Source organism: Balearica regulorum, chromosome 8 (assembly GCF_011004875.1).
Source record: "Balearica regulorum gibbericeps isolate bBalReg1 chromosome 8, bBalReg1.pri, whole genome shotgun sequence".
NCBI classification, from domain to species: Eukaryota; Metazoa; Chordata; class Aves; order Gruiformes; family Gruidae; genus Balearica; species Balearica regulorum.
The window spans coordinates 21,420,478-21,432,616 of NC_046191.1; the positions used below are offsets into that span (position 1 = coordinate 21,420,478).

Consider the following 12,139-nt stretch of genomic DNA (forward strand, 5'->3'; position numbering starts at 1 on the left):
ATACGAAGGACATTCCTGCACCTTGGGTAGCGTTCTTATTTTCTAGGCAATGAGTCATGGGTAGATACAAAATTATACTTTGTGATTTATAGACTTGTAGGCCCAAAAAGACTATTTGCTATCTTGGCAAATTATGAAAAGTGAAGTGTAAGTGTAATTTAATTTCAGACTGTGATATTCTTCCTTTAAAATACTATAGAACAGGCATTCTAAGTTTTTGTTTCATTTTTAATTTATGATCAAAGACAAAGGCTTTTTTATTATTTTTTTTTCTTCCCCCCCTCCAGGGTGGAGCCCCTACCTTAGTCAGAAGCGATTCCTCTGCAAATGTAAGCATGTTCATCACCTTTTAAGTGTGCCCTGTTTGTTTTGTCAATATAATGGCTAGAGAGGTTAAAAAGAGTTAGTACCTAACAGAAGTCATACGCTTGTGAAAATAACCTACCTTATTTACAATTAAAAATACTCACAGGATGCTCATGCAGCACTCACAGTTTCTCTTTCCATTTGAAATAGTACTCATTCAAAGAGAAGTCATCAAAAGAAAAATGTTGTTTGGCACAAATTTAGGTACCTAACAATATAAATACTTACTTCAGGAGTCAGTTCCATTTGCTTCCTTGGAATTATGTCAAAATATCCCCTAAGGACATGGATTTATGAATTTGTATACCTCTTAAATCATTTACTGCAAGAAAGGTTAGTATTCATAGATCAGTAATTTAATGATGCTAGCCCTCTCATATGGATAAAAACACTTTTGCAGGAGACACCTGTTTACAGCATTCCCAACTCCCGTTCTGTTCATCATGTGACATGTATGTCACTGGAGCTGCACATGTGCTGCACTGAAGGTTGAAAAAACATTTGGGTCTTTTTGTATCTAGCACAGAACTCTGTGGCATTGTTGCCAGACTGCTAACTGATATCAAGCTGGCGTGAATACAGCTACATAAATGTACAATACAAAAATTAATATTACATAATATATAGGGCCGGTCTTGTGCTCCCTTGTAAGAAGGAGGAATGTGTATATATCTACAGTCAGGAAAATATTCTTACCCACCTGTGTTCTACATCCTTCATATCATTGATGTTGTAATTTGTTTCCTCTGAAACTTCCAATTTGGACTAATTTGTTTGTTTTTTTACTGACTTGGCTGTCTCTGGACAGCAGTTTGGAATTGGGGATTGTGTATAAAGATTGATGGAACATAGTGGTGGTGTCTACATCAACAAGTACTGCAAACTGCTAGAGTGAAACAATCGGTGCTGATGAACTGATGGCCACACTATACGCATTTCAGGAAGAGTTTTCTCTGGTCTGGTCCCATGGACCAAAAGTCCATTTACTACCTGAATGTATTACATGTGCCCATAGAGAGCATTCTACAGTTTGAAAGGCATCCAATTAATTCACTCCTAGATCACTCCATGATGCAAAACAAACTCCAGACAGTGAGTACTATCAGGAGTTTTGTCTCAAAGGCATACTCCTGATCTGTACTTTAATGTATAGATGCACCCAGTACCTCAGCATGAGAATGGCTTTTGCATAGTGAATGTAGATCTTGGTTCTCCTACAACTATATGTTGCAGTCTACCTCAGAACATTGCCTTTAATATCTTCTTTACTGGGCAATTCAAAAGTCATTTTACACAGTTAAGATTAAGGACATAAGGAGGCACCCATTCTGGTGGACAGATGCACACTAAACTTTAGATGTGCTAACAAAGTAGGGAAGTCTAGATTTTACATTTTGAGTAGATTTTAAACCCAAGTAAAAAACTGTAAAATAGAAATTTATATAATGCTGTCCTTCAAGATGTTTTGCTTTAAAATAGTTCTGTTAGAAAAAAAGAACAAAAACTCATTAAATGAAATTCATCGAGTTTGATATGTCCTAAAATTTCTATACATGGCTTTTCTAGCAAATAGTGCCCTTGTTTCTGTGAATGAAATGACGCTCACATAAAAAAATAGGTATTCCCCCAAGTTAGCTTGTAAGGCTCAAACTCTAGTTATTAAAGCATACTGGATGTCCTGCTCGCTGGCCTTTATTCTTACCTTGCTCTCTTGCTCCTATTGTCATGTTTTGATTTAAGGAACTCCTACAGTAGGTAATTCACTTATTTGGTATTCTTTTACAGGATTCATATTCCTCTGGAGCTAGCCAGTATGGTGGATATGTAAGCTCTTACTTTTAAGTATTTTATATGATATATTTGTTTTACCATTATTTGACTCTTATCAAGTAAAGGGTTATCCAGATACCTATCTCAATATTTCAAGAAACGTTATGGTGATCTATTCTCTGTAGTAATATTCTGAATTCAAGGAAGACAAAAATATAGAGCTTATTCTGGGAAGATATAAAGAGTCAAATAACAAAATATAGATGTCTTTGCTCATCTCCATGAATTAGATATTCAGAAATAACTGATTTTCAATATTTTTCCAGGGGCCGCCATCTTATGGAGGCAGCCATTATGGCGGACAAGTAAGCACTAATAGTCCCCACTTTTGTAGTTTTGACCTATGTAATCTTGTAGTTTATTCATTGTCTACCAGGCTGTCTACCTTAGCTTTATTTATCTTAGTCTAAAATCTCAGTAAATCTTTCTCTGTAGCCATCTGGTGCTACTGTGATTAAACAAAACATTTTCAGATGGAGACCGTTATTTAAAACTAAGAAGAAATAGAATGTGAAATACATAATTGATTCAATTGGCTCCTGAAATTTGCAGGACTATAGGTCATATCTTTCTGAAATAAATTAGGATTTCTTGAAGCTGACCAAATTTTTTAAAAGCCTCATGAAATGATTCTATGAAATGAGCGTAAAGAAGTTTCATTTTCCTTTTTTGTTGATATTCAGGGTTCGTCTTCCTCAGGAGGCAGCCAGTATGGTGGACAGGTGAGAATTCTTCTACTTTATTGAAGAGACTTGGTAGTTATCTGTGTAAAAGAACATTTTAAGGAGATTGATATTTTTTTTCCTCCCCATATGTTTTATTTAATTTGTTGCTAGGTATATAATAGTTATAAATGTATGTGGTACAAAGCCACAGGAGAGTTTTTAGGAGATGTAATTTCTGATGCATCATGGTAAATGCAGGTGAGCCTCACTCCTTTTTGCACAGTCTGGTTCAGTACTCTCACAGTTTTGCACTGAAAGAAATTAGGCACCTCTCCTTCATATGCAGCATGGTTTAAAGGAGTACTATGACATGGATATGGAGGATCACAGAATGGTAGGGGCTGGAAGGGACTTCTGGAGATCATCTAGTCCAACCCCCTGCCTAAAGCAGGATCACCTAGAGCGGGATCATGTCCAGGAGGGTTTTGAATATCTCCAGAGAAGGGAGACTCTACATCTTCTCTGGGCAGCCTGTTCCAGTGCTCGTTCACCCTCAAATAAAGTTTTTCTTTATATTGACATGGAACTCCTTGTGTTCCAATTTGTGTCCAAATTTAATTAATTTTTTTTTTCCAGGGTTCACCTTCTTCAGGAGGCAGTCAGTATGGAGGACAGGTGAGAATCTTTTCCTGTGTAGTCCTTATCCTATCACCCAACTTCTACATCAAAACTTGGTACTTTTAGATTGACTGAAAAAAACATATTTCAAGTAAACTCTGTTAATCTGCTAACAGATGATCAGGTATCTAAATACATATCATCTGAAACAAAACAAAAATTATGAAGTGCCAGTACTTCTGTTGTATCACAGTAAATGCAGTTCTGGCCTTGTTCTGCCCTCTGACCTGCCCTCCTTATTCTGAACCCATTTCCCTTCTGCTGCTGTCATGGTTTCTTAGCTCTAACCGTAAGGAGTGGCTGGAAGCAGATTGCATTCCTCCTCTACCTATGGAATACCTCACTTCTTTTGGTAAAATGCAGTATCATTAGAGAAGCAGTATGCCTCAGGAGGGGAACACGGGAGAAGTTCTGGAGTTGTTAAGAGGTGTTCTGTGCTGTTGTGAAATGAAAGATGATGGATAGAGTTCCTAGTGCTGTCTAGTGGTATAGCCTTTAATACGGAGTGAAATCCCCAACAAACTCATCCTTGACATCTGAAAACATTTAGTCAGATTTACTGGAGAGGGAATTAGAGGAGAAAGATTTTTCAGTCTAAATAGTGTCTCCCAAAAGTAGGTATATAATCTTAATAGCTCATGATCAGTATTATGGAAGATTTATATGTTACAGACTGTCCATAATTTGCATAGAACACATAAAGGGATAGGTTGAGTGTTTATCTTCCTGTAATCTTTCATTGTACAATAGAGAAAATAGTCTTTCTTTCAAAAACCCTTAAAGAAGCTTTTTGATAGAGAAATAATTGGAACCTTTGCTTCAGGGTCCATCTTTCTCAGGTGGCAGCCATTATGGAGGACAGGTGAGAATTGTTTTTCTATGTATGGGTTGTTTTTTCCATTGTTCAGCTTTCTCTCTTTTTCTGTTTTGTGAAAAGGAGAATATAAAGGGGTGGCTTACAGCAAGAACAGTGTTTAGGTAGAACAGATGAATATATGACCTTCTGCTGCGTCAGCCCACTCAGGAAAGTAAAACATAGGAGGCTGCCCTAGGCACACAGTCCAGTACAGCAGCACTACTCACACTTGCTTGAAGCTGACTTTGATTTAAACTTTACTGTTCTGTTTAAACAGTAACCACTGTAAAGGGCAATAGATTTCAGTATGGTTATAAAGAAGTGTTCGTCTTCTTGTGATGCTTGAATCTGTGGAAGAAAAATAAAAGTGTGTTTTTCTGTGACAGGTCATAAATTAAAGAATGTGCAACAAATATAAATGCTTTCTCATTTCTTTAGGGTATAGCTTCTTCAGGAAGCAGCCAGTATAGTGGACAGGTAAAACTTCTGCTTTCATAGTATTTGCCGTTTTGGTACACAGTTCATTAGGAAAACTGACCGTGTATTTTCCAAAAAAGGAACATTCTAAGAAAGAATAGCTTTAGGCCAAACTAAGTGAGGATTGCAAAGTATGGGTCAGTCTGATATGTCAGATCATGATACTAGTGAATGATACGGGGCCAGTGTGAACTGCATGGAAATGCTTCTTTGAACAGATTGTTCTAAGAAGCCCATTTTTGTAATGTTTGAACAGAAGCAATTTGAAAGACTAAGGACTACAGAGAACAAGTGAGTCTGTTACTCCATAACACAAAAATAATTAGTTATTCATTTTTTTCCAGGGCTTTTCAGGAGGCAGCCAGTCTGGTGGACAGGTATGCTCTTCTTTCTCCACACCATTCAGTTGTGCTAGTGTCAGGCACTCATGGTTTACTTTGTGTATCTTCCCTTCACAAGAATTGTTATCCTTCACCCGTGTTCTTTTTGCCCAAAGCCTCAGCAACATGTTATTTTCTTTTTCTGTGTCATTCAGACATCCCACAGGCCAGAGTAGCCAGTAGTAACTGTCTGAATGGCAGCTGTATTTGAGCTTCTGTGCCTGCTTTGGTGCCAAACATTTTTCTTCTTCTTACACATTTTGTGCAGATTAAATGTGGAAAGCGACACACTGAATGGTGAACCCCTGGCCACATCTCAGTTCATTTTGTCAGAGCAGAAAACACCTAGTAGGCCTCCACCGGAAGTCATATTTAGTGTTTTCTGTAATATCTGTAGCAATAAAAAGTACTGCATGTATTCCCGGTTCTCTGGCCTCCTTAGGAGAAAAAAAAAATTCTGTACTACTACTCAGAATTTTTTTTACCCATCCTTTTGGTGAGTAAGGCTTTTACTGTAAGTTTTAAATGAGAAATTAGAAGACTGTATTTAAAATGTTGTCTGTAAGTGCACAGCTAGCCTGAAAGGACAGTGGAGGGAGAAAGAAACTACTTTTAGATGGATCTTAGTGAGTCTATAAGCAGGATTTTATAGCCCATTTTCTTGCAGTAGCAGAGTGTGAGTTCGATTTACTAACTGAGAGACCTCTTCCAGTCATAGACTGAGGAAAATAAGTTTGGTTGTGTTTTATACAGGGTGGATGTGTGTGCCCCGGTGGAAGTTCAGTAAGTATTTGTATATTTTTTCACAGTATGTACATACTGGAAAGTTCCCAAGAAACTACCCTTCTTGAAATAATTCTATCTGTGAATTTATATGTGTGATAAAAGGGTTTGCCACTTCATTAGTAACTGTGTGAAGTTTTTCAAGTTAATCAGTGTTACGACTATTGTTTAGATTAGGTCCAGGTTTTTTGATGCCAGGTGGTATTTAAAAAAATTATTTACAGAAGTTTCACATTCTTTTTACAGGGTTCTTCATATTCTGGAAGCAGTCAGTATGGTGGACAGGCAAGCAACTTTTCTGTCTTTTCAAAATCTTCTTCCTACTTGCTATTTATTAAATGAAAAATATAATGCAGTGCACGTACTGCCAGTCAGTTTTTCAGTCATTTTACTCTCAATAAATACCTGAAAACAGGGACCATTTCTCAGTAACTGAAATGGAGTAGCATGAATAAACTTCAATTTAAAGAAACCGCATAGATCATAATTTCAATTGTTTTACCTCCAAATGCCTCTTATCTCAAGTGATAATTTTAACCATTTTTGTTTCAGTTTCACATTGCTATGAGACCAGTTCAAAATCAATTTTCTGTGTTACTTTTCAATTATATTGAAATTACTTTTTTTAGCATTTGTTTAATTACTTGGAAATTTGATACAAAATATACCAATATTTTTATATTTTAAAATATAAATTCTGGTGTGTTACCCACAATACTACTGCTTTCCTCATCTTCAGCTGCAATTCAAGTCTCTTACTGTAAGCAGCTCCCTATGTATCTTTTGTAGATGCAGTAGTTTGTCACTGATCAAGAAATCTTACTAGCCTAAATAATTAACAGATGTAATGGATGACTGTCTAATGAGAATTTGGAACATATTTTTCATTAGTATTACTCCATTTGCAATGTTTCACTCTTCATTTGAGTTCAGTATCACTCTATTAAGAAGATCATTTCTTGTAGTATGGACAGGATTTTTAAAAGCTGCAAAACAAATTTTTCCAAATTACTTATTTGGAATAATAAGAATGCTCTTACAATAATACACATGATGCTCTCTGAACACTGTTGACCTAACAAAAAATCACAAATAAAGTAGGTTGGTTTTTTGGTTTGTTTGTTTTGTTGGGTTTTTTTTAACTTGAACAGAGGCATACTTAAAGACACTTTCTCTGACATAAATATACAGAAATAATAGTCTTAGCAGGTGTTTTGTGACTTTGCCAAATTTACTACTTTCAACTGTTAAGCAACTTAGCAGAATGGAGTCAGGAGTCTATCACTACATCTTTCTAGATTAATCTACTTTCCAGATTCTTACTGAGATCTTCTGTCAAAAGGTCCTTCTGTGAAGTTTCATTCTGCCCAGGGGAAAGAAAAAATTACCTGCTGTTATTTTGCCAATGCTTAAGCTTTTACGTTTCCTATGATTATTTTTTTTTAATAGGGATCTTCTCCCTCAGGAAGCAGCCAGTATGGTGGGCAGGTGAGTATATTCTCTTCCCATCCCATCACTCCTAACTCTTTCCCTGTACTGTTTGGATCAGGTCAGTTATTTGCTGCTGAAAGATACATTCATTTGGCCATTTTACTGAGCTTAAATAGATGAGCAAATATAAATTAAATGTTTCAGCAAGCTGAATAAAAGAACTGGTTACAATGAATTACTGCTCTGTGTAAAACTATAATCACTATGCTGTATTTTGTAACACTGCTTTCTTGATTCGGAATAACAAATTGCCCTTGTTTTGGTGTACAGTAGATAGCTTAAGTTTTAGGTACCCCAGGTTCTTTTTGTTTAAACAACATCTAAATAAGTTCATCTGAAGTACTGCACGAATTGTCTTGAGACAGCAATAGAAGATTTTTTCATTCCATTAATAGATGTTTGACTTCTTACAGGGCTCATATCCTTCTGGAGGCAGGCAACATGGTAAACCAGTAAGTAAAAGGAATTCAAATTTACCTTTTTTTTCTTATAAACCTGTTAAGAAAAATTATATCCAGTCAGTTATGGACAAAACATTTTTCTGAGAATTACTTAAATATGCAAAGTGTCACATGATTTACTTATCTGGGATAATCTCAACAAACGCAATATTTATTTTCATGCAGTTCAATAGTTTTGAGCCAGCATTTTACACTGTAACTGAATTTCTAGTCATCTGATTCTAGTAATCACAGAATGAGATTACAGAATCCTTTTGGGTTTTGGTTGTTTTGTGAGTTGGGGTTTTTGTGGTTTGTTTTTTGTTGTTGGTGGTTTTGTTTGTAAGGGACTTCTGAACAGTTATTTCTGTTTAAATTCCCAGTAATCATACACTTTGTGCTCAGAGCTCACTTTTTCATTTATTTTATATGCATTTGTCTGAAGTATTTCTGTCTTGCTTTGAAGAAAATTCTTTTTCTTTTTGAAGGAAATAATAGTTGACATTTGACTGTGCGTATGTTCATCTTCTCCCATTTCAGATCACTTTTTTTTTTTTCTTCTTTTCCTATGTAATTTAGACCTTGCTTTTGTTGTCATTCAATGGCAGGAGATATAAGCACACACAATATTTTAGCTTTTCTCTTATAGAAAACAAGATGCATCCACCAGCTATTAAAAAGTGGGCACAAATGTTCCGTGTTCTTATACCTGAATCATAAAAGTGAGACACTTTGTGTGCCATATTTGATGGCATTTCTTAGTCAATGCTTGTAAGATATTCTCTAGGCAATGCCATTCAAATAAGCAGAGCAACTTTGCCAGAAAACTGAATAGGACTCTTGTAGAACATCTTCATTTTTTTCAGTACCCACGTGTATTTTCAGTTACTTTCTTTATTAGAGCCTTCTTCAAGTAGGGCTGTAGAGTAAAGGACTCTAACATTTACTTCCCCCTTCCCCCCTAAATCTAACTGTAGTCTGATCCATGTGAATTAATGTTTAGTTGGACCTTATTTTTTTCCTTTCTATATGTTAAACACATCATAACTACAAAACAGCTCTTTTTTCTTGAGAACTTTGAATTAAATTCTCTAATACATCATTCAAAAGAATACTTGTAACAGAAAGATGTTAAATATTTGTATTTCAGATAAGCTTTTCCCCAGGATTTTTGGATGACTGGACACAACAGTATTCATTCTCCTGTGGTCCTTTATTCCAAATAGCAAGAATGTAGTGAAGTAGAAATAGGCTTAGAGTTGAAAACGGGTATCTTTTTTCAGGGTTCATCTTCCTCAGGAGGCAGTCATCAAGGAAAACCAGTAAGGATATTATTCTTTCAGTATACCACAACTAAGGTAGAAATGTGAATATTGGTATTTAAAATAGGTAACAATAATGAGGTTGAAATTTAAAATTGTTACAACAGTAAATGTCAGAGAAAACTGACCAATAAAAATAGGAATATTCTGTTGAAACTTGAGCCTTAAGATGAGGCAGCATTCATTCCTCTCATAGCAAAGTTTTTCATATAATCTGTTACTTAGTCATGGGAACATGCTTGGAACATTCTATTAAGAATTATGTATTTAAGTAAGGATAAATGTTTCAGTTTCAAACTTTGTAGTTCAGTCAATAATATATTGCTTTGAAAATCCTCTGAAACTTTTCATGGAATAAAGAGGACATAGCTATGCTTACTAGAGACAATCCAGTTAAAATAGGGAAAAAAAGAGCAAGGAAAATGGTAAAATCAAAGTCAGCATCAAAACTACTACTATCTAGGGTATTTTCAAGACTGCTATGTGCTCTTTGGACACAATTCACTAGGAGTCTCATACATCAAAAATAAATGATTTATAATTATTTCACAGGGCTTCTCTTCCTCAGGAAGCACTTATTCTGGGAAACCGGTAATAATACTTTCATGACAGTATTTTCATCTTCTTTTCTTAGTAAACAAAGAACCTGGGTGGTGGATAGAGCAATTTTGGGATAATTTGGTCTGAAGAGAACATTCTGTATTCCATTTACATTAGAGCATATTTAAAGAAACTGCTGTGGAAAATACTGCCTCAGCCTGGGAAAGCTATTTCAATATCAGTTACATTTTAAATCTCAATCTATTTTGCTTTACATTCCAATTGTCGCCTTGTTAATTTTTGCTGTCCTCTATTTTTAAATTCCTGTTCTTCTGTGTAGATGGTTATAGGCTCTGGGTAGTTAATCCTTCACCATTTTTTTTTTTTTTTTTTTAAAGCTAGATTGTTGAGTTTTTTACTGGTTTTGCACTTTCTCCCCCCCCTCCCCCCCCCCCCCCCCCCCCCCCCCCCCCCCCCATACTCATCAATTTTTAATATCCCCTTTCAACTATAGGGACGGAAAACTCTGTATGGAATAGGATAACGAAATGAGACAAAAATAGGCTTTTGGCTTTTAACCAATTTTAGCTCAAATTTTCATATGTAAGATGAGATAAGAGTGTGTAACTAGAACTATTTACTCTATGCAAAGCTGTTTTCCTCTTGAACAACTTAAAACTATGCTGTGGTAGGTTAAGCTATTAAAATTTTCTTGATCACAGGCAAAACTGTGTTCTAAACCATTGAGTTGGGAACACTTCTAGACTTGTTTGTTTGTTTGTTTTCAGAATTCATCTTCCTCAGGTGGCAGTCAAGTGGTAAGCACTTTTATTCTTTGGTTTCTACTGGTTTCTTCCTATATGTATTGTAGAAATCTGAAAGTGTTGTTTATACTGTGAGGTATCTGTCAGATTTCCTGTATCGATAAATGTTTGAGAATATATGTGCAGCATAATAAATGGCAGTATTATCAACAAAAATGAGTAAAAGTGGAACCACGTAAGTGCTTCATACTTTTGGTCCTGCCTATCACTTGAAAACTGAACGCATGTTGATTTACGTGTACTATAGATGTGCACATGATCTCTTAACATCAGAGGTGCCTACATAATAGAAGGGGGCTAATAGGAAAAAATTTCTCTGAAACTTTCTATGCTTTTATAATAGTAATAAATAGAACTATTTTGAATTGCGTTTATCAAATTGCTCTTTTTTTTTTTTTTATAGAGCTCTGCTGGGAAACACTCCACTCCCCGAATCCTGCTGCTATTCAGTGTTTTGAGTGCCGTTGCTCTCTCTGCTGCTACATCAAAATGGTCTATATGAACTTCTGAAGAGTTGCTTGGCACCCTAGACATGGATTATATTCAGTAACATTAGATTAATTACTTGATGTAAGAAAAAAAAATACTCTTAAGTCAAATTGGCAGATGCTGCTTGGCTGTTATGTTGTACGTCTAGCTAGTATGTCATGCCTCTCATTAGTTTACCTTTGCGTTTAGTCATTAGTAGATATCATTAGTTTTGTCAGTGTTTTAGGCATCATTTTAAGAGAGCATATTGTACCCTACCTATATGAGTTATTCTTATTTTTATTTCTGATGGGGAATGCAATGAACACCTCCCTGAGATCTGATAGGTGTGACAAATACTTAGAAAATATTTGGTTACTAGCCAAAGCAAAGGAGGTCAAACAAATCGCTGTATATGCAAACTGAGCACCGTGCCTGGTCATCATCACATACAATAATGCTAATGTAAACATCTGATAAGCAGTCCTCCATAGGACAGTAGAAAAGATGCTAAAACAACTTCAGAGTATTGTTTTTAGTCTATTGTAATCAAATGCAAGTTAAATTTGCAAAGCAAAGAAAAAATACTCCATGGGACTGAAATTTTTGGAGGTTAATTAGAGTTTATGCATCAGCAAAGCCAAACAGCTCAGATCAAAGAAATAGTGAACTCTGTTCAAACTGATTCCAAATACCTAAAGTTCTGTAGAGAAGTGTATTGAGGCAATGCACCCCAGATTAGGCTGATAGTCTAAAAGCTACTGGGAAACAATGCATTTTCCCTTGGGAAGGAATGGAAATTTAATTAAGTTCATAAAACTGATAGTTTCTTGGCTCCTTTTCTGAAGTATTTAGTCTAACCTGTGATACCTGATACATCTGCAAGTTTAATTTCAAGAATCATGCTGACATCTATCTGCAAGCAGGTACAGTAAATGTGGTCACAGGAAGACCATGGCCCATTTTTGAGCTCAGGAGCAGTTCCTCATCTCACAGCAAACTTTTTTTGGAGCTGCCAG

At 35.7% G+C, this 12,139-nt stretch overlaps 1 long non-coding RNA gene across 1 annotated transcript; it reads left to right on the forward strand.

Annotated features, from left to right (window-relative positions):
- The first annotated feature begins 7,936 nt into the window (after positions 1–7,936).
- LOC142602690 (uncharacterized) lies at positions 7,937–11,189 on the forward strand. The gene is made up of 5 exons (XR_012836453.1): positions 7,937–7,978; positions 9,250–9,288; positions 9,841–9,879; positions 10,617–10,646; positions 11,056–11,189. It is a non-coding gene; the product is annotated as an uncharacterized LOC142602690 (long non-coding RNA).
- The last annotated feature ends 950 nt before the right edge of the window (positions 11,190–12,139 follow it).